Genomic DNA, 22012 nt, shown 5'->3' with positions numbered 1-22012 from the left:
CCTGCCTCAGCCTCCTGAGTAGCTGGGATTACAGGTGCACGCCACCATGTCCAGCTAATTGTTTTGTATTTTTAGTAGAGATGGGGTTTCACCATGTTGGCCAGACTGGTCTCAAACTCCTGACCTCAGGCAATCCACCCACCTTGGCCTCCCAAAGTGCGGGGATTACAGGCGTGAGCCACCATGCCTGGCCAGCAGTATCTATTAAAGCCAAACATGCTTACCTCAAAATAGCAATTTCCTCTTCCAGAAGCCCGAATCTTCCTGGTATTTTGGAAAGGGACACAGGGGAACTTTCTAGCATGTTGACAGTGCTCTATATTTTGGTTCAGGTTACATGGTGTATATGTTTGGGTGACGGTAAGAACAGAAGCAAGACAGCTAGTTTGGAGGCTTTTGCAATAGAGATTATTGCAGCTCGGAGTAAGGTAAAATGCACACTGGAGTGGCTAATAAGTGGTTGGATTGGGGATATATTTTTGTGGCAGAGCTTTCCAGTTAGATTGGAAATGGGTGGTTAGGGAAAGGGAATAAGTAAAGATTTTTAAGCCATTTATAATTTGTTTTGTGTAAGCGTGAAATAAGAGTTTAAGTATTTGCTCAACTACATGTTCCAAATATGTTTATTGAATAATCTATTCTTTCTTCACTTAATACATATAAGAATATATATATTCATATGCATATATAAAATGCATCTATTTCTGGACTCCTATTTGGTTTCTCTGATTTAATTATCTACTGCTGTTCAATATCACCTTTTAATTACTGTAGCTTCATAGCACATTTTAAGCATTGGCAGACAACATTTTCAATTATTCTCGTTTTTCAAAGCATGGCGATTCTTATGCATTAATTCCCCTGATGAATTATATTGACTAACATTAATTTAGCATTAATTGTATGCTAGGCAAGTAATTTATATGTATTAAGCCAATTTAATCTTCCCAACAAAATAATATCAATATTATTATTAATATTTCCATTATACTTATGAGGAAACAGAGGCACAGAAAGTTTAATAACTTGTCTAAAGATACAGACATATGCCATTCTGAAATAGATTTGAACCTGAGTGATCTGGCTCCAGAGTCCATTCCAGTACTCCATATTGACTTAGATTGAGTTTGATCAATTTGTGAAGTTACCCGCAACAGCCCTGTTGTTTATTTAAATGGAATGTTATTTTATGGGGATCTTCTTTCACGTTTTAAGTAAAATTTTACAATTTTTCATTATAATGGTCTTCAGGGACAGACCTCATGTGGGCAGGCCGACTTGAAGACTGTTTCAGCTGAGAGATGGAACGCCTGGACAAGCAATTTCTTTGTGACCACTCAGAAACAGGAATGGTTACCTTCTTCCTCCTCCTCCGCTTCTCTTCCTTCTCTTTCTCTTTCTTATCTTTATTCTGTTTTCTCCCATTAACCTTTAATATCCAAACTTAGTTTTATTATTTGTTGTTTTGCAGTTGCTTTTCTTTTTTATTTTTTACTTTGTAATTTTAGGCTTACAGAATAGTTACAAAATAATACAAAAAGCTCCCATATACCTTTCACCCAACTTCCGCTCACATTAGTATAATTATGGAAACTTAGAAATTAATATTGATACAATACTATTAACTAAACTAAAAACTGTATCCAGATTTCACCAGTTTGTCCACTAATGTTTGTTTTGGTTTAGGATTCCACATTGCATTTAAATGTCAGGTCACCTTTGTCTCCTCCAATCATTTCCTCAGTCTCTCCTTGTCTGACCTTGATAATTTTGAAGAGGTTTGATTACTTATTATGTAGAATAAGTTTAGGTTTGGGCTTACCTAAAGTCTTGCATGATTATATGAAAGCTATGCATTTGTTTTTGGAGGTTTGTCAAGATGACAAGAGACATGACATGACCTCATTTTGTCATATCAAGAATTACATAATGTTGACATGTCTTATCTCTTGGTTAATATGTTTTTATCTCTTGGTGCCTACTTCTCTCTTTGTGATTAATAGTTTGGTGGCAGATACTTGAGACTATGCAAATATCTTGTTTCTTTTCAAATTTTGCCTATAAATTTTAGCATCCATTTGTGGACCTTTCTTGCAACAGTTATTTTGGTGTTCTAATGGTGTTTGGAGCTGAATTATTATTATTATTGTTATTTTTATTTTACTTTAGGTTCTGGGATACATGTGCAGAACTGAAGGTTTGTTATATAGGTATACATGTGCCATGGTGGTTTGCTGCACCCATCAACCCATCATCTAGGCTTTAAGCCCTACATGCATTAGGTATTTGTCCTAATGCTCTCTCTCCCCTTGCCCCCCATCCCCCAACAGACCCCAGTGTGATGTTCCCCTCTCTGTGTCCATGTGTTCTCATTGTTCAACTCACACTTGTGAGTGAGAACATGCAGTGTTTGATTTTCTGTTGCTGTGTTAATTTGCTGAGGGTGATGGTTTCCAGCTTCATCCATGTCCCTGCAAAGACATGAACTCATTTTTTTATGGCTGCATAGTATTCCATGGTGTATATGTGCCACATTTTCTTTATCCCGTCTATCATTTATGGGCATTTGGGTTGGTTCCAAGTCTTTGCTACTGTAAATAGTGCTGCAATTAAACATACGTGTCTTTACAGTAGAATGATTTATAATCCTTTGGGTATATACCCAGTAACGGGATTGTTGGGTCAAATGGTATTTGTGGTTCTAGATCCTTGAGGAATGGCCACACTGTCTTCCACAATGGGTGAACTAAGTTACACTCCCACCAACATTGTAAAAGCATTCCTACTTCACATCCTCTCCAGCATCTGTTGTTTCCTGACTTTTTAATGATCACCATTCTAACTGGTGTGAGTTGGTTTTGATCATTGTGGTTTTGATTTGTATTTCTCTAATGACCAGTAATGATGAGCTTTTTTTCATATGTTTATTGGCCACATAAATGTCTTCTTTTGAGAAGTGTCTTTTCATATCCTTTGCCCACTTTTTGATGGGGTTGTTTTTTTCTTGTAAATTTGTTTAAGTTTCTTGTAGATTCAGGATATTAGACCTTTGTTAGATGGGTAGCTTGCAAAAATTTTCTCCCATTCTGTAGGTTGCCCGTTTATTCTGATGATAGTTTCTTTTGCTGTGCAGAAGCTCTTTAGTTTAATTAGATCCCATTTGTCAATTTTGTCTTTTGTTGCAATTGTTTTTGGTATTTTAGTCATGAAGTCTTTGCCCATGCCTATGTCCTGAATGGTATTGCCTAGGTTTTCTTCTAGGGTTTTTATAGTTTAAGGTTTTAAGTTTAAGTCTTTAATCCATCTTGATTAATTTTTGTATAAGGTGTAAGGAAGGGGTCCAGTTTCCATTTTCTGCATATGGCTAGCCAGTTTTCCCAACACCATTTATTAAATAGGGAATCCTTTCCCCATTGCTCGTTTTTGTCAGGTTTGTTGAAGATCAGATGGTTGTTGATGTGTGTTATTTCTGAGGCTTCTGCTCTGTTCCATTGGTCTATATATCTGTTTTGGTCCAGTACCATGCTGTTTTGGCTACTGTAGCCTTGTAGTATACTTTGAAGTAAGATGGTGTGATGCCTTCAGCTTTGTTCCTTTTGCTTAGGATTGTCTTGGCTATACGGGCTCTTTTTTGGTCTGATATGAAATTTAAAGTAGTTTTTTCCAATTTTGTGAAGAAACTCAGTGGTAGCTTGATGGGAATAGCATTGAATCTATAAATTACTTTGGGCATCATAGCTATTTTCACAATATTGATTCTACCTATCCGTGAGCATGGAATTTTCTTCCATTTGTTTGTGTCCTCTCTTATTTCCTTGAGCAGTGGTTTGTAGTTCTCCTTGAAGAGGTCCTTCATGTCTCTTGTAATATGTATTCCTTGGTATTTTATTCTTTGTGTAGCAATTGTGCATGGGAGTTCACTCATGGTTTGGCTCTCTGTTCGTCTATTATTGGTGTGTAGGAATGCTTGTGATTTTTGCACCTTGATTTTGTATCCTGAGACTTTTCTGAAGTTGCTTATCAGCCTAAGGAGTTTTTGGGCTGAGATTCTGGGTTTTCTAAATATACAATCATGTCATCTGCAAAGAGACAAAATTTGACTTCCTCTCTTTCTATTTGAATTCCTTTATTTGTTTCTCTTACCTGACTGCCCTGGCCAGAACTTCCAATACTATGTTGAATAGGAGTGGTGAGAGAGGGCATCCTTGTCTTGTGCCAGTTTTCAAAGGGAATGCTTCCAACTTTTGCCCATTCAGTATGATATTGGCTATGGGTTTGTCATAAATAACTCTTATTATTTTGAAATGTGTTTTATCTATACCTATTTTATTGAGAGTTTTTAGCATGAAGGGGTGTTGAATTTTATCAAAGGCCTTTTCTGCATTTATTGAGATAATCATATGGTTTTTGTCATTGGTTCTGTTTATGTGATGGATTATGTTTATTGATTTGCATATGTTGAACCAGACTTGCATACCAGGGATGAAGTCGATTTGATCATGGTTGTTAAGCTTTTTGGTGTGCTGCTGGATTCAGTTAGCCAGTATTTTATTGAGGATCTTCACATCAATATTCATCAGGAATATTGGCCAGAAATTTTTTGTTGTTGTGTCTCTGCCAGGTTTTGGTATCAGAATAATGTTGGTCTCATAAAATGATTTAGGGATGAGTCTCTCTTTTTGTATTGTTTGGAATAGTTTCAGAAGGAATAGTACCACCTCCTCTTTGTACCTCTGGTAGAATTCCGCTGTGAATCTGTCTGGTCCGGGGCTTTTTTGTGGTTGGTAAGCTATTAGTGCCTCAATTACAGAATTTGTTATTGGTCTATTCAGGGATTTGACTTCTTCATGATTTAGTTTTGGGAGGGTGTATGTGACCAGAATTGATCCATTTCTTCTAGATTTTCTAGTTTATTTGCATAGAGGTGTTTAGATTATTCTGATGGTAGTTTGTATTTCTGTGGGATCAGTGATGATATCCCCTTTATCATTTTTTATTGTGTCTATTTGATTCTTCTCTCTTTTCTTCCTTATTAGTCTGGCTAGCAGTCTATTTTGTTAATCTTTTCAAAAAACCAGCTCCTGGATTCATTGCTTATTTGAAGGGTTTTTCATGTCTCTACTTCCCTCAGTTCTGCTCTGATCTTAGTTATTTTTTGTCTTCTGAAAGCTTTTGAATTCATTTGCTCCTGCTTCTCTAGGTTTTTTACTTTGATTTTAGGGTGTCGATTCTAGATCTTTACCACTTTCTGATGTGGGCATTTAGTGCTATAAATTTTCCTCTTATCACTGCTTTAGCTGTGTCCCAGATATTCTGGTAAATTGTCTCTTTGTTCTCATTGTTTTCAAAGAAATTATTAATTTCTGCCTTAATTTTGTTATTTACCCAGTAGTCATTCAGGAGCAGGTTGTTCAATTTCCATATAGTTGTGCAGTTTTGAGTGAGTTTCTTAATCCTGAGTTCTAATTTGATTGCATTGTGGTCTGAGAGACTGTTATGATTTCCATTCTTTTGCATTTGCTGAGGAGTGTTTTACTTCCAATTATGTGGTTGATTTTAGAATAAGTTCTATGTGGTGCTGAGAAGAATGTATATTCTGTTGATTTGGGGGTGGAGAGTTCTGTAGATGTCTATTAGGTCCACTTGGTCCAGAGCTGATTTCAAGTCCTTATTAATTTTCTGTCTCAATTATCTGTCTAATATTGACAGTGGGGTGTTAAAGTCTCCCACTATTATTGTGTGGGAGTCTAAGTCTCCTTGCAGGTCTCTAACAACTTGTTTTATGAATCTGGGTGCTCCTGTATTGGGTGCATATATATATGTTTAGGATAGTTAGCTCTTCTTGTTGCATTGATCCTTTTATCATTATGTAATGCCCTTCTTTGTCTTTTTTTATCTTTGTTTAAAATCTGTTTTATCAGAGACTATGATTGCAACCCCTGCTTTTTTTTTTTTTTTTTTTTTGCTTTCCATCTCCTTGGTAAATATTCCTCCATCCTTTTATTTTGAACCTATATGTGTCTTTGCACGTGAGATGGGTCTCCTGAATACAGCACAGTGATGGCTTTGACTCTTTATCCAATTTGCCAGTCTGTGTCTTTTAACTGGGGCATTTAGCCCGTTTACATTTAAGGTTAATATTGTTGTATCTGAATTTGATCTCGTCATCCTGCTGCTGGCTGGTATTTTGCACATTATTTGATGTGGTTTCTTCACAGTGTCTTTGGTCTTTATATTTTGGTATGTTTTTGCATTGGCTGGTACCAGTTTTTCCTTTCCATATTTAGTGCTTCCTTCAGGAGCTCAGGTAAGGTCATCCTGGTGGTGATAAAATCCCTCAGCATTTGCTTGTCTGTAAGGGATTTTATTTCTCCTTTGCTTATGAAGCTTAGTTTGGTTGGATATGAAATTCTGTGTTGAAAATTCTTTTCTTTAAGAATGTTGAATATTGGCCCCCATACTCTTCTTACTTGTAGGGTTTCTGCAGAGAGATCCACTGTTAGTCTGATGAGCTTCCCTTTGTAGGTAACCTGACCTTTCTCTCCGGCTGCCCTTAACATTTTTCCTTCATTTCAACCTTGGAGAATCTGACAATGTGTCTTGGGGTTGCTCTTCTCCAGGAGTATCTTAGTGGTGTTCTCTGTATTTCCTGAATTTGCATGTTGGCCTGCTTGCTAGGTTGGGGAAGTTCTCCTGGATAATATCCCGAAGTGCGTCTTCCAATTTGGTTCCATTCTCCCTGTCACTTTGAGGTACACCAATCAAATGTGGGTGTGGTCTTTTCACATAGTCCCTGATTTCTTGGATGCTTTGTTCAGTCCTTTTGATTCTTTTTTCTATAATCTTGTCTTCACACCTTATTTCATTAAGTTGATCTTCAATCTCTGATGTCCTTTCTTCCGCTTGATTGACTTAGCTATTGATACTTTTATATGCTTCATGAAGTTCTGTGCTGTGTTTTTCAGCTCCATCAGGTCATTCATGTTCTTCTCTAAACTGATTATTCTAGTTAGCAGTTCCTATAGCCTTTTATCAAGGCTCTTAACTTCCTTGCATTGGGTTAGAACATGTTCCTTTAGCTCAGAGGAGTTTGTTATTACCTACTTTCTGAAGCCTACTTTTCTCAATTTGTCCATCTCATTCTCCCAGTTCTGCACTCTTGCTGGAGAGACATTACAATCATTTGGAGGAGAAGAGGCATTCTCATTTTTGGAATTTTCAGCATTTTTGCACTGGTTTTTCCTCATCTTCATGGATTTATCTATCTTTGATCTTTGATGCTGATGACCTTTGGATGGGGTTTTTATGTGGGGTTCCTTTTTCTTGATGTTGCCATTATTGCATTCTGTTTGTTAGTTTTTCTTGTAACAGGCAGGCCCCTCTTCTGCAGATCTGCTGGAGTTTGCTGGAGGTCCACTCCAGGCCCTATTTGCCTGGGTAGCACCAGCAGAGGCTGCAGAACAGAAAAGACTGCTGCCTGCTCCTTCCCCTAGAAGCTTTGTCCCAGAGGGGCACCTGCCTGATGCTAGCCAGAGCTCTCCTGTATGAGGTGTCTGTCAACCCCTGCTGAAAGGTGTCTCTCATTCAGGAGGCACGGGGGTCAAGGACCCACTTGAGTAGGCAGTCTGTCCCTTAGCAGAGCTCGAGCGCTGTGCTGGGAAATCTGCTGCTCTCTTCAGAGCCAGCAGTCAGGAATGTTTAAGTCTGCTGAAGCTGCGCCCACAGCTGCCCCTTCCCCCAGGTGCTCTGTCCAAGGGAGATGGGAGTTTTATCTATAAGCCCCTGACTGGGACTGCTGCCTTTCTTTCAGAGATGCCCTGCCCGGTGAGGAGGAATCTAGAGAGGCAGTCTGGCCATAGCGGCTTTGTCTTGCTGTGGAGAGTTCTGCCCAGTCTGAACTTCCCAGCCTCCTTAACACTGTCAGGGGAAAACCACCTACTCAAGCCTCAGTAATGATGGATGCCCCTCCCCCCATCAAGCTTGATTGTCCCAGGTTGACTTCAGACTGCTGTGCTGGCAGCGAGAATTTCAAGCCAGTGGTTCTTAGCTTGCTGGGCTCTGTGGGAGAGGGACTTGCTGAGTGAGATCACTTGGCTCCCTGGCTTCAGCCCCTTTTCCAGGGGAGTGAGCGGTCCTCTCTCGCTGGGGTTCCAGATGCCATTGGGGTATGAAAAAAAAAAAAACTGCATCTAGCTTGGTGTCTGCCCAAGCAGCCTCTCAGTTTTGTGCTTGAAACCCAAGGCCCTGGTGGGGTAGGCACACGAGGGGATCTCCTGGTCTGCGGGTTGTAAAAACTATGGGAAAAGTGTAGCATCTGGGCCAGATAGCACAGTCCCTCACGGCTTCCCTTGGCTCAGGGAGGTAGGTTCCCAGCCCCTTGCACTCCTCGAGTGAGGTGATGCCCCAATCTGCTTCTGCTCACTCTCTGTGGGCTGTACCCACTGCCTGACCAGTCCTAATGAGATGAACCGGGTACCTCAGTTGGAAATGCAGAAATCGCCCTCCTGTGTTGGTCTCGCTGGGAGCTGCGACCGGAGCTGTTCCTATTCAGCCATCTTGCCAGATCTTTCCTGAAGCTGAATTATTTTGCACCAATTTCTTTGCCTGGTAAGCAGGAAAGCACAAAATCAGAGTCTCCAAAATAGTCTTGGTTGGGGTGAGGGTACTATTATTTTCTAATTAAATGAATCTTTGATGTCATTTATAGCTGTAAGTTCTTTTGTTTATTTGCATTTAGCTTGAAACTTTCTTTTTTCATTTCTGAGAGTTGACTCTAAGGTGAGAATGAAAATATGAACTTGCATAGGTTGGAGCCAATATAAGAATGCTTATAAAATAGTCAAATAAAGAAAAGTAGAAAATAAACTCCCAGATTTAGGGGCAATAGTGATTCCTCTGAAAATTATTTTAAAAATTCAAACGTTCAATAAAGTTGAAAGAATTTTACAACGAACACCCATATTCACCACCTCCTTTTGTTCTATGACATCCCTCTCTACATCCATCAATTCAACTTGTTTTCTGATGCATTTTAAAATAAATTTAGACATCTACAACACCTAAATACTGCAGCATTTATATGATTAGAGATCAATATTTATTCAGTATTTTTCATTTGATGTACATTTAAATACACAAATATTCAGCATACATTTGTTGGATTTTGACCAATGCGTATACCCAAATAACCCATATGCCTATCAAGACATATACATTGTCATCACTCCATAAATAAAGCATCATTCTTCAGGCTTCTTCCCATTCAATCTCCACTCCCATTCCACAGGCAACCACCATTCTGATTTCTTTTGTGTCAAAGATAAAATTGCCTGTTAGAACATTATATAAATGTAATCACAGGGTATGTACTTTCAGCATGAATCTTTCTCATTCGAGGTTTTAAAGATTTATCTATGTTTTTTCTTCCCTTCTGTTTCTAAATAGTAGTCCTTTGTATGAATATATCATAATTTATTTACTCATATACCTGGGATATTGGCCATTATGTATATAGCCACTATCGACCTCCTTGTACAAGTATTTTTGTGTTCATATGTTTTTATTTATTTTGGGTAAATCCAAGGATTGAAATTGCTGGATCATAGTTTAGGTATATGTTTGGTTTTATATGAAACTTCCAGATATTTTTCCAAAATAATAGCACAATTTAACAAATCTTACCAACAAGGTATGTATGAGAGTTCCAGTTATTCTTTTTGTTTGTCTGTTTGAGACAGAGTTTCGTTCTTGTTGCCCAGCCTGGAGTGCAAGGGTGCAATCTTGGCTCGTCCCAACCTCTGCCCCTCTGGGTTCAAGCGATGCTCCTATCTCAGCCTCCTGAGTAGCTGGGATTACAGGCATGCACCACCATGCCCAGCTAATTTTGTATTTTCAGTAGAGATGGGGATTCTCCATGTTGGTCAGGCTAGTCTCGAACTCCCGACCTCAGGTGATCCACCTGCCTCAGCCTCCCAAAGTGCTAGGATTACAGGCGTGAGCCATCATGCGTGGCTGCATGAGAAAGATTTTTAAAAACCCCATATAACCCCTTAATATGATAGATACCACTTAATAAATAATACTTTATTGAATCCAACTTCTTTAGTTCATGGCATGAATGGTTAACCGCAAACAAACCAATTCCTAAATTCTCTGTGTTCCTGGGAAAAGGATAATTCAGTTGAAACTTTGAAGATACTTTGAAGACTACTGTCTTAAGGGCATGAGGAGCTCAGTGAATAATTGACAGAGGAAGGGAAGAACCTCCCAATATGTAGAAAACTCTCAGAATAAAGTCATGAGCTGAACCAGTCAGCTTCATCCAAATCCCAGAAAACTGAGTTTCAGATAAGTTTTAGTAATATTATTATAAATACAAAATCAAGCAGGTACTGCAATGTTGATGAAAAACTGCTTGGTATAACAGATTATAAACTAGTTAATGGCATAACTCATTTTGTTACCCAAGAACTTTATAATTATCATGAAAGTGAGAAGCACAGACCACATTCTAAATAATATTGTTAATCAAGCACCCATAGAGTTTGAAATGAAATAATAAAAACCTTTCTAGACCTAAGATTCTACCTGGGCTCTGGATTTGGGGAAACAGCTTCTTCACTGTGCTGCTGCAGATTTCATTTCCTGTCTCTGCCCCTGCACCTCGTCCAGTGGCTCAGGGCCCACTCTCTTACCCTTGTAACTTCTATTTAATCAGACTCCTACTTTCCCGTGTATCATTTCTTTGTCAGACTTTTAATTCTTTCCTGTTCTCTGTGGGATGGCACTGAGGCATATTACTCCAAGCTAAACTCAAGGAGGGATCTCTTTTGCTGCAAAATTGGTTTTCTACAAAAAAAAAAAAAAAAAAAATTCTATCAGAAGCCGGTTATTTCCATATTCTAGCTGAAAATCCTTCTGTAACAGCTTGGAGGCCAGGCACGGTGGCTCACACCTGTAATCCCAGCACTTGGGGAGGCCGAGGTGGGCAGATCACCTGAGGTCAAGAGTTTGAGACCAGCCTGACCAACATGGAGAAACCCTGTCTCTACTAAAAATACAAAATTAGTAAGGTATGGTGGCACATGCCTGTAACCACAGCTACCCAGGAGGATGAGGCAGGAGAATCGCTTGAACCCAGGAGGCAGAGGTTGTGGGGAGCCAAGAGCGTGCCACTGCACTCCAGCCTGGGTAACAAGAGGAAAACTCCATCTCATAAAAAAAACAGCTTGGAGTGTTAAGGAAAAGGCGAATAGGTGGAGAGTCATGATAAGATGGCACAATCTATTCCTCCTGTCTACCTGACACTCATACCCTTTGGCCAACATCTCTCCATTCCCCTTCACCCCCATTCTCAGCCCCTGGTAACCACCATTCTGCTCTCTGCTTTTATGAGTTTGGCTTTTTTTGATTCCACTTGAGTGAGATCATGTGGTATTTGTCTTTTTGTGCCTGATTTATTTCGCTTAGCATATTGTCCTCTAGGTTTACCCACATTGTCGCAAATGACAGAATTCCTTCTTTGTAAAAGCTGAATAGTATCCTATTTTTTCTTTTCTTTCTTTCTTTGTTTTTAGTGGTGTATTTCATTGTGTGTATATCCTAGTTTCTTTATCCATTCATCCATTGCATACCCAGTTAATTGCATATCTTAGCTATTGTGAATAATGCTGCAATGAACATGGGCATGCAGACATCTTTTTGACAGACTGTGTTCCATAAATATATACAATTATTGTTTGCCAGTTAGAAACTTAAAAAATAATTTCTAAAAAGGTACAATCCAGTTAGTATAAAGAGTACTTTCTCTGGAGTTAAGATGCTTAGATTCAAACCAAAGCTCTGCCAGTAACTGGTCTGTGACCACGGACCAGATTTTTGGTTTTTTACTTCTTTGAGCCTCAATTTACATAGATATGCAATGAAAATAATAGTAGTAGTTACCTACCTCATATTATTATTTAAAGTTTTATAGGATGAAATTATTGCTACAAATACATTAAACATTTGTGGGTGTCTTCTACATGTCATGCTCTGTACCAAGCTCTGAAAATATACAAATGCATAAAAACAAGACACATTCTGGAGTTGTTTATTGTCTAGTAGGTACTGAAATGGCCTACCCCCGATTATGGCATGCAGTGGATATTTGATTAGAGCTATATAGTTCTGAATGAGATAATTTTTGTCAGGAATTTATAAAAAAAGAAAGATAATTTGAGATCTTTTGAAAAATCAGGATCCATACATAGAGGTTTTAGGGCAATTCCAATTTTTTTTTTCACTCTACTTTAAGTAAAGTTATTCTGATCTTAATAATTGAAAGAAAAGATCTTTATTTGTGTTTTGAAATTCTCCAGAAAGCAAGTGCAAATACTAGGCTTGCCATAATTAGTGTTGATGAGCTATTCTTTGCCTAAGAAAGCCATGCAAGCCATTTGCTCTCAGAAGATGAACTTGGCTTGTCTGGAAAATGAGTGGTCATCACCTATCTCATTGTCCGCTGCACCTCAGGACTGAAAGGTAGAATTCCAACACCATTGAATGTTAGAGCAGGCAGGCACCTTTATGAACACCTGGTCCACTGTCTCGTTTCAAGTGTGGAAACAGGCCCACAGAGGGAACTAATTTTCCTGTACCATGATGGTTATTATATCTTTACTGGGGGAACAGAATTCAATGACGGGAATGAAAATTAAAGGCACACCTTTTAGTGTATTAGAACCACATCCCAATTAACTGAGTTTCAGCACACCACTAAAAAAGGAGGCTTCTCTAAGCCAAAGAACAGAATGAAACTGGAAAAGAAATGCTAAATAATGTATCTTAAAGATATACTTTTTGAAATCTCTGGATATGTGTTTATTTATAAATGGCCACAGGACAGACATTACTTCCTTACCTGATTGCTTATCCAAAATCAATCATTTTTTTTCAAAAACCACTTTGAAGCAGCTTAAATATTTCCCTGCCTGACATTTGCCTGAGTCATCTCCAAACCCTATCCCACTGTCACAAACACTTTCCTCTCTTCTAGTTCATTCCCTTAAGTATCTCAGTCTAGTAGGGGATGTTTCATGAAGTAGCCAGAGAAAAGATACATTTCATATGATTCCAAGGAGTTTAGCTTGAATTATCTACCATTCATACTCCTGCCAAAAATGATTGGTAAGAAAATTGATGTGCATAGATAAATAATGTAAGTAAGGAGCATGCTAGGCATCAATTTCTCTGTTTTCTAAGCTCTATTCCTGTATCATCTTGAATACCAGGAAGCTATGCGTCTGGACTGAGGTATTCTATACTGAGTACCTGGTTGTTTCATCATCTATTTATGTTTTATGCTTAGGGTATAAAAACCTATACATATCCCCTGCTTGCATAACCATTGTTATTTTCTTAAAGGCTTAAAAAAATCTGTATACATACAGTCACTTTCCTTCCAGAACATCCTTTCAGTGTCCTAGCTTCAAAGTTTCTAAAGGTGCCAGTGATCTTCATCTCTCCTCCATTTTTAACCCCCCTCTTATGGTAAAGCAATCAGACATCATCTTGGCTGCAAGTACAAAATGAAAACAAAACCCAAAAACCCTGACTTTCTATGGCTTATTATGAGGTTTAATTTTATCTTGTAATAAGCAATATGGAAGCAGATGATCTGAGCTGGTGCCGCTGTTTATCTATGACATCAAAGATCGAATGTTCTTCAGCCTATATTCCACCATTCCCAGCATGCAGGATTTTCAACTTAACATTGCCAAAACATCATCTGCTCCTCCAGGTATCACTCCTGGATTTCAGGTAGAAAGAGGGCATGCAATACTAGCTGCATCTATCCCATTAAGTCAGAAAAGTAAAAGCTTTTCTAGAAACCTGACCAGACATATGCCTCTCTGTAGCAAATACGTCACATGTCCCCTCCTAGAGGCAAGGGATGCTGGGAATATTGCTTCCCCAAACAATATAGGAGTTTAGATATCCTATGATGAACCAACCAAAACTTTACATTATATCCCTTCCAGGCATCTGACCCCTGCTGTGGGGATGAGAATGACTTTATTTTAAATGCTAATCTGCCGTGTAACTTCAGACTAACCCTGAGTCTGGGAGTGCCTCTGAAATGTCTAGTTGATGTATTATTCTTTATGTAGAAACACTTATTCACTCTAAGTTTCCTCCACAAGAACTCTTGATGCCATTGCAGAAATCATAGGTGGTGACACACATAGCCACCTACATATTCTTTCCAGAGCATGTATGCTTTCCCCAAGGTATAAGCCATGAGCCTGAGGGTTGCAGTGTGGATCTCTAACTGTCTTGTGGCCACCAAGACCACACTTCTGTCTGTAAGTTCTAATAAATAGCCCCAAAATGACAAACTAGATTTGTTTGCCTCCTTCTTTGATTTCTCAGCTCCTTCTGCATTTGAGGGCCACTTTGTATATACGGCCCTTTCACAGAACACCTGTCGTTCCTACCTTCCCCCTCAGCGGATGATTATGCCAATAAACATCACTGAGCACCTACAATTTGCTAAGTTCTAAGGACAGAATGATCTATAATAAGACAAATGTGTGAATATGGAAGCATAGATAACCATTCTCTTCCTCACTTCTTTGATAGCTTAGAGAAAGGGATGCAGGAAATAGATGACAAAAGCTCAAAATTATGGGATACATTTCCCAAGAATGGCAGAAAAACAAGAGTAACTACAGTTCCTAAAGAATAACATTCTATGCCTCCATATTAGCATTAAGTGCAATACTTGCCCTAAAAAATTTGAAAAGATTTTGATAATTTTCTATAATTCCAAGTTGCCTAAGGAATAAATTACTGGCCAGGTGCAGTGGCTTACAGCTGTAATCCCGGCACTTGGGAGGCTAAGGCAGGAGGATGGCTTGAGCCCAGGAATTCAAAATCAGCCTGGGCAACATAGTGAGACTCTCTTTCTACAAAAAAGAAACAAAAATAATAAATTATTAATTGTATTCTTGCAATTTAAACTTCATTTTTTAAATATCAAACTACCTGAACTGAGTTGCTGTTGAGTGGCTGGTATGCCATTATATGTTTTGTATATAACAACTTCTATCATTTACTTTTGCAGTTTGTCTTTCTTATTTCAGAGACCATCATTTTATCTTCAGGCCGAAAATATTTCCTGTGGTATTGAAAACAGCGTAGGCTCTAAGCATTGTGTCTATAGCGTTCAATAATTAAAGGTACCCTGAACAAGGATATGTAGGAGTGCTAGTTACAAAATGTGTAAAATGTTCTCAATGAAGGGATCAGAAGGATTTTGTACTCCAGGGGCTGCAAAATTGAGTCAATTCAAGGGACAGGAAGATAATGTAAATGAGTCATATCATGAGAAAAGGATCAACTATGGCAAACTAGAGAGCAATACCTATATAACCAACCAACCAACCACCTAAAAATATGTTTCTAATCAATCACAACATGGCAGATAGGGCCTGTAGATTATTGACCTCTGGTTCCAAGGCTTAAGAATGTGATGTGAGTTGCCTGGGGTTTCACAAAATGTAGCTGCCAGGGCCAGAACTCTAGCCCATGTCTCCTAAGGATTCATTCAGTATGTGCTTCCTCTTACTGCCATACTTCTCTTTTGTAGGTTGTCCACTTTCCCTAGAAAAGGGGAAGAACTTTGAGGACCTGTTATGTGCTCCAGACCTGCTTTTAATCTTCATCATATATTTGAGATTGTTGTTAATAGCTTCATTCTTCAAATGAGACAACTGAGATGCAGCAATGTTAAGTAACTTATCCGAGATTGACCTATTGATCTGTGGGCAGCATAATTAGGTGTATATTTTGCATCCAGGTCTTTGTGGACTTGAAGTTTATGTTTTTTAACTGTATTACATAGTCTTCATGAAATGCACCTCACCTCCAGGAAATATAAAGTAGTTTAAGTGCCTCAAAGTAGCAACTAGTAAGTAATCATTTTAGAAATGGGATCAAATGTGTATTAAGAATGGCTATCAGTTTCATAAATCCTGGCGATAATAATGAAAAAGAGACAGGGTTCTTTTTATAATCCTTTTTAAAAATAATTTCTGCTTTTACTTTACATCCAGGAGATATACATGCAGGTTTGTTATATGGGCATACCATGTGATGCTGAGGTTTGGGGTATGACTGATCCCATTACCCAGGTAGTGAGCATAGTATCCAATAGTTATTCAACCCCTTTTCTCCTCCTTCCCTCCTCCTTTAGTAATCTCCAGTGTCTACTGTTGCCATCTTTATGTCTATGTTAACTAAATGTTTAGCTCCCACTTTTAAGTGAGAACATGCAGTATTTGGTTTTCTGTTCCTGCATGAATTCACTTAGGATAATGGTCTGTGGCTGCATCCATGTTGCTGCAAAGGGCATAATTTCATTTTTATGGTTGCATAATATTCCAGTGTATATATACTACATTTTCTTTATCCAATCTTGTGTTGATAAGCACCTAGGTTGATTCCATGTCTTTCCTATTGTGAATAGTGCTGTAGTGAACATATGAGTGCATGTGTCTTTTTTGATGATAGAACAATTTATTTTATTTTTGATATATACCAGTAATGGGATTTCTGGGCCAAATGGTAGTTCTAAGTTATCTGAGAAATCTCCAGATAGCTGTCCGCAGTGGCTAAACTAATTTACAGTGCCGCCAGCAATGTATAAGCATTCCATTTTCTCTGTAGCCTTGCCAGCATCTGTTGCTTTTTGACTTTTTAATAATAGCCATTCTGACTGATGTGAGATGGCATCTCATTGTGGTTTTGATTTGCACTTCTCTGATGGTTAGTGACACTGAGCATTTCTTCATGTTTCTTAGCCACTTGTATATCCTCTTTTGAGAAGTGTCTGTTCATGTATTTTGCCCACTTTTTAATGGTTTGCTTGTTGAATTGTTTAAGTTTTTATAGATTCTGAATATTAGATCTTTGTCAGATGCATATATTTTCTTCCATTTTGTAGATTGTCTACCCTGTTGGTAGTTTCCTTTGCTGTGCAGAAGTTCTTTAGTTTAATTACGTCCCACTTGTCAATTTTTGTTTTTGTTGCAATTGCTTTTGAGGACTTAGTCATAAACTCTTTCCCAAGGCCTGTATCCAGAATGGTGTTTCCTAGGTTTTTCCCTAGGATTCTTATAACTTCAGGACTTACATTTAAATCTTTAATCCATCTTGAGTTAATTTTGTATGTGGTGAAAAGTAGGAGTTTCATTCTTCTGCATATGGTTAGCCAGCTATCTCAGCACCATTTATTGAATATGGAGTCTTTCCCCATTGCTTATTTTTGTCAACTTTGCCAAAGATCAGATGGCTGGCATTTTGTGGCAGATGGCTGGTGTTGTGTGAATTTATTTCTGGATTCTCTATTCTGTTCCATTGGTCTACATGTCTGCTTTTGTACTAGTACCATGCTGCTTTGGTTATCATAGCCTTAGAGTGTAGTTTCAAGTTGGGTTATGTGATGCCTTCAACTTTTTTCTTTTGGCTTAGAATTGCTTTGGATATTTGGGCTCTTTCTTGGTTCTATATGAATTTTAGAATAGTTTTTCCTAATTCTGTGAAATATAATGCTGGTAGTTAGATAGGAATAGCATTGAATCTGTAGATTGTTTTGGGCAGTATGGCTTTTTTAAAGATACCGATTCTTCCCATCCATAAGCATGGAATGTTTTCCCATCTGTTTGTGCCATCTCTGATTTCTTTCTACAGTGTTTTATAGTTCTCCACGTAGAGATCTTTCCCTTTCTTGGTTAGATGTATTCCTAGGTATTTTAATTTTTTATGGCTATTGTAAATGGGATTGTGTTCTTAATTTGGCTCTCAGCTTGCATATTGTTATTGTATATAAATGCTACTGATTTTTGTACTTTTTTTAATATAAAACTTTACTGAAGTTGTTTATCTGTTCCAGGAGCCTTTTGATAGAGTCTTTAGGTGTAGAATCATATAGTCAGTCAAGATAGTTTGACTTCTTTTCCTGTTTGGATGCCTTTTATTTCTTTCTCTTGTCTGATTGTTCTGGCTAGGACTTCTGAGAAAGGATTCTTGATATTGTTGTTGCTGCTGCTGCTGCTGCTTTTCTTTCACATGTTCAATTCTCATTTTTCTAGACCTGTAAGCTGCATTCCACACAGGCGATCTCTCCTTCCTGCCATGCTCTCGAAACACTACATTTGCTTTCTGGACAGCAATCTTTGTTTTTCTCCTACCTCTCTGGTTACCTCTTCTCAGTCTCCTTTTTTATGTCCATCTTATCACTCAAAACAGTGAAGTAGGCCATGGTCTGGTCCTTGTTCCTCTTTTTTTTTTGTCACATATATTCAACCCCTAGATATTATTATCCAGCCACTCAGCTTTATTAAAATGCAATCTATACAATGATAACTTTCACGTTTATATTCCTAGTCCTGACCTCTTTCCTGAAGTCTGGCTGGTAGAGCTCCCCAATCTCTTATCTGAAAACATACTGTGCAGATGCACTTTAAAATGAATTTTTTTCAGATTTTATAAATTTATATCACAGAACATCCCCATCTAGGTCTGGGGCAGCATCCAATATTCAAATACATGGATATTTCTGCAAGAAGCACACCAAATTAGATGAACAATACTGAGAAATTGCCTCATGTCAATTCAAGTGACGTTTACTATCAAATGAGAAATAAAATCCACTTCTAAACTTTTCCTCTCCACCCCTATCCTGCTTTATTTTCTTACATAGCACTTACTAACTCTTGACATGTACTGTCCTGTTCATTTGCTTAAGGTCTGGCTTCCTCAAACCCAATGCAAACTTCATCAGAGCAGGGACTTTTGTATTGGTTCCTAGCTGTCTCCCCAATATCTACAACAGTGCCTGACACATATATGGTGCTCAGTAATTATTTCATGAAGGAAAGAATGAATCCCCAAATACAGAAAGAGATGGCCAAGTGAAACACTTCCTTTTCACCCGATTCTGCTGGAGTGTGACTGAATGTTGGATTCCAACAGGTTCAATGTCACAGTTCACAAAAACTGCCCTTCTTGTCACCTTCACTGCTTTAAGTAACTTCGAGTAACTGTTGGCCAGAATTCCAAGGACCTTTAAATATTTACTAATTATATCCCTAAGTTCATTTTAAAAATAAGTAACTTGAAGCCCAGAGAGGCTACAGAACTAGTTCCTGGTTACCAGAGACAAATCTCTAGCAGAATTGAGACCAGAACTCTGGCTCAAGAGATCTTTCATCTCATTTATTTCAGACCTCCACAGATACAAAAAGTATTCATGGAATGTTGAATGGCTCTGAAATTTTAATAACCTGGCTTATTGAACTATTATAAGAAACCTGTAACCTTTTTGTCACTAAGCAATGAATTTTGTTTTCACAAGAAATATGGAACTTAATTCTTTTAGACCATAAAACATCCCTTACCTTTCTTCCTAGGATAGGGCATTTCAATCTGTAAAAGGTTCAGAAGTAAATGTATATTAAAAAGAACTGGATAGTGCTGTTGTATTTCAACTTAATGCATCTGTCTTCAAATGCCATTCCCAAATTATGTTAATTATTATATATCTATATATGATGTATAATTATATATTTTTATAAATATCCAAGTGCTGTACACATCAGACAATGTGCACAATATTACATATATAATATACAGTGCATATATATATATATATATATATATAACCAGGATGCAGAATTTTCTTGCTCTCTCACTTACCAACTATATGAGCTTTTAAAAGTCACTTACTTTGTGTCTCACTTTTATTATGGGAGAAATAGTAATATTAACAATAACTATGGTAGTATTTGTCCTATTTATCTCAATGGTTTGTTGCAAGTTTGAAATATAATAATATTCCTCACTTTGTACTATGAGGTGTAGTTTTCTAAATCTAACATCAACTACTAAATGCAAGTATTGTATACCAGTTAAGATCATAGACTATGGACCCAGATTGTCCAGTTGGAAATTCTGGCTCTGCAATTACCAGCTATGTGACCTGGAGCAAGCTGCTTAATGTTTCTGGGGTTTATTTTCCTCATCTATAAAATAGGGATTATAATAACAGCTACCTCTAAAGGCTGTTTGAAGTTTAAATGTATTGATGTATGTAACATGCTTAGACCAATGCCTGATTCCTAGTAAATGCTAAGCATTAGTGTGACTGTAATGCAATTAAGAAACTGTTATTATATTTAGCAGATATACACAGCCAGATATAGAGCTATTGTATTAATAAAAATATTGCATTTATGTGGTTATACACAGATGTAGAAAAAGAGTCATAGCTATGTAGCTAGTGAACCCAGTAGCTCTGTTATTTTTATTGCTTCTTAATGGAGACCACAGAAGTACATGGGAAATATGAGAGTGTGGTTCCAGCAATCTACTATAGTTAAGTTCATATTGCAAATCCCTTAAGTATATCACTAACTTTCCATATTGTTAGAATTTAGTCCTTGCAAATGCAGCCACTGCTTGGGCAGGATGTAGCAGCTGCCCAACAGGTGTTGAGAAATATGAGAATTGAGGGAGAAACCATAATTCCCTGCAGGGAGCAGACTCTCTTTTAATGCTTTATTGAGAAAAAAAAAGCAAAGTAACATAAAGGAAGAAGCATTGTGCCTAAAAATGAAAGTTATACTTTAGAAATGAAGGTAAAGCAAAAGATTCGCCCTCTCCTGGGAGGTGAACTTTTTCTAAGTCACCTCAGACTAACAGGAAATTGGCTTTGTTCTTAGCATCGCCTTGGCTAGAAAGTTTACCATCTCCCTTGACTTTAATGCAAACCATCATGACAGGAAGCTCTGCATTTTCTCTAAGTCCTTCCTGCTGTGAGTTAATGCAATGTTTGTGTTTGCTTATTTCAGGCACACAGTGGAGGTGGGAGAATCCTCCTCATGATCAAAAGCATTTTTTCCTTTCCTAGGAGAAAGATTATTTGATGTCTCATCCAATTCACTTGGACACTTTTCTTTGGCTATTGTGTTTTAAGATTGCACTGTAGATGTTTAGCCAGTCATTTAACCTCTCAGAGCATTGTTCATAAAGAATATTTGATGACTGATCACATCATTTACGGAATCTATAACATTTTAGATTATGTGTGCCCAGCATTGAGCCAGATACTACTGAAAGCATAAAAGAAATATATGGCTTTCAAGGAATATAAAACTTTCATGGAGATTTATACACAAAGAAACATTTAAGAGCAAAACAAGAGAGTATACAATAGATGGCTTGGCTAACTGCCTGTTTTCCTTGCTAGAAATCTAACCATATGTCTTGTTCTATGTTACACCGTAGGGCCTATCCAGCACAGCAGCTATATCATAGCAGGCACTCAAAGACTTGTTGAATAAATGAACGGATGTAGAAATGATGATGTAATAAACATTACTAGCTATAAAAATTATTAAATTTTGAGGTAAAATAACTCCTCTGGAAATCAAGCCTAAACAAGTAATATAAAATAAAGAAAACAATTGCAGAGATAGTTCTAAATGCTCACCAAGACCATTTTCTCTTCTCTCCAGGTACATAGCAGGACTGCCTCTCCTAGCATCCCTTGCAGCTAGGTGAAGTCATGTGACTGCATTCTGGCCAATGGTGTGTGTGCATAAATCTTGTATATCCCTTCCAAGCAGACTCCTAAAGCCTCCTTTGAAATTCTTCATGCTTTGTTTTTTCCTTTATCTGTCTCCTGAATTTTGAGGACCATCCGAAACCTTTGAAGTCCTAGAAGATGGCACAGCCACCAGATGAAAAAAGCCTGATCCCTAACTAATGTGTGGAGCTGAGTGGAGGGGAGCAAAAATGATGACCCTGGGCTGTGATGTGAGTGACAAATAGAAAAAGATTTGCCTTTTTTTAATACATTGAAATGTTAGTCTATACTAACCCATATGATTGTATTAGCAAAAGATATAGATAGCAGCATTATTTATAATACAGGTTGAATATTCCTTATCCAAAATGCTTGGGAGCA

The sequence above is a fragment of the Pan paniscus genome, chromosome 19 (assembly GCF_029289425.2).
Source record: "Pan paniscus chromosome 19, NHGRI_mPanPan1-v2.0_pri, whole genome shotgun sequence".
NCBI classification, from domain to species: Eukaryota; Metazoa; Chordata; class Mammalia; order Primates; family Hominidae; genus Pan; species Pan paniscus.
Note: the sequence above shows the minus strand (reverse complement) of the source record.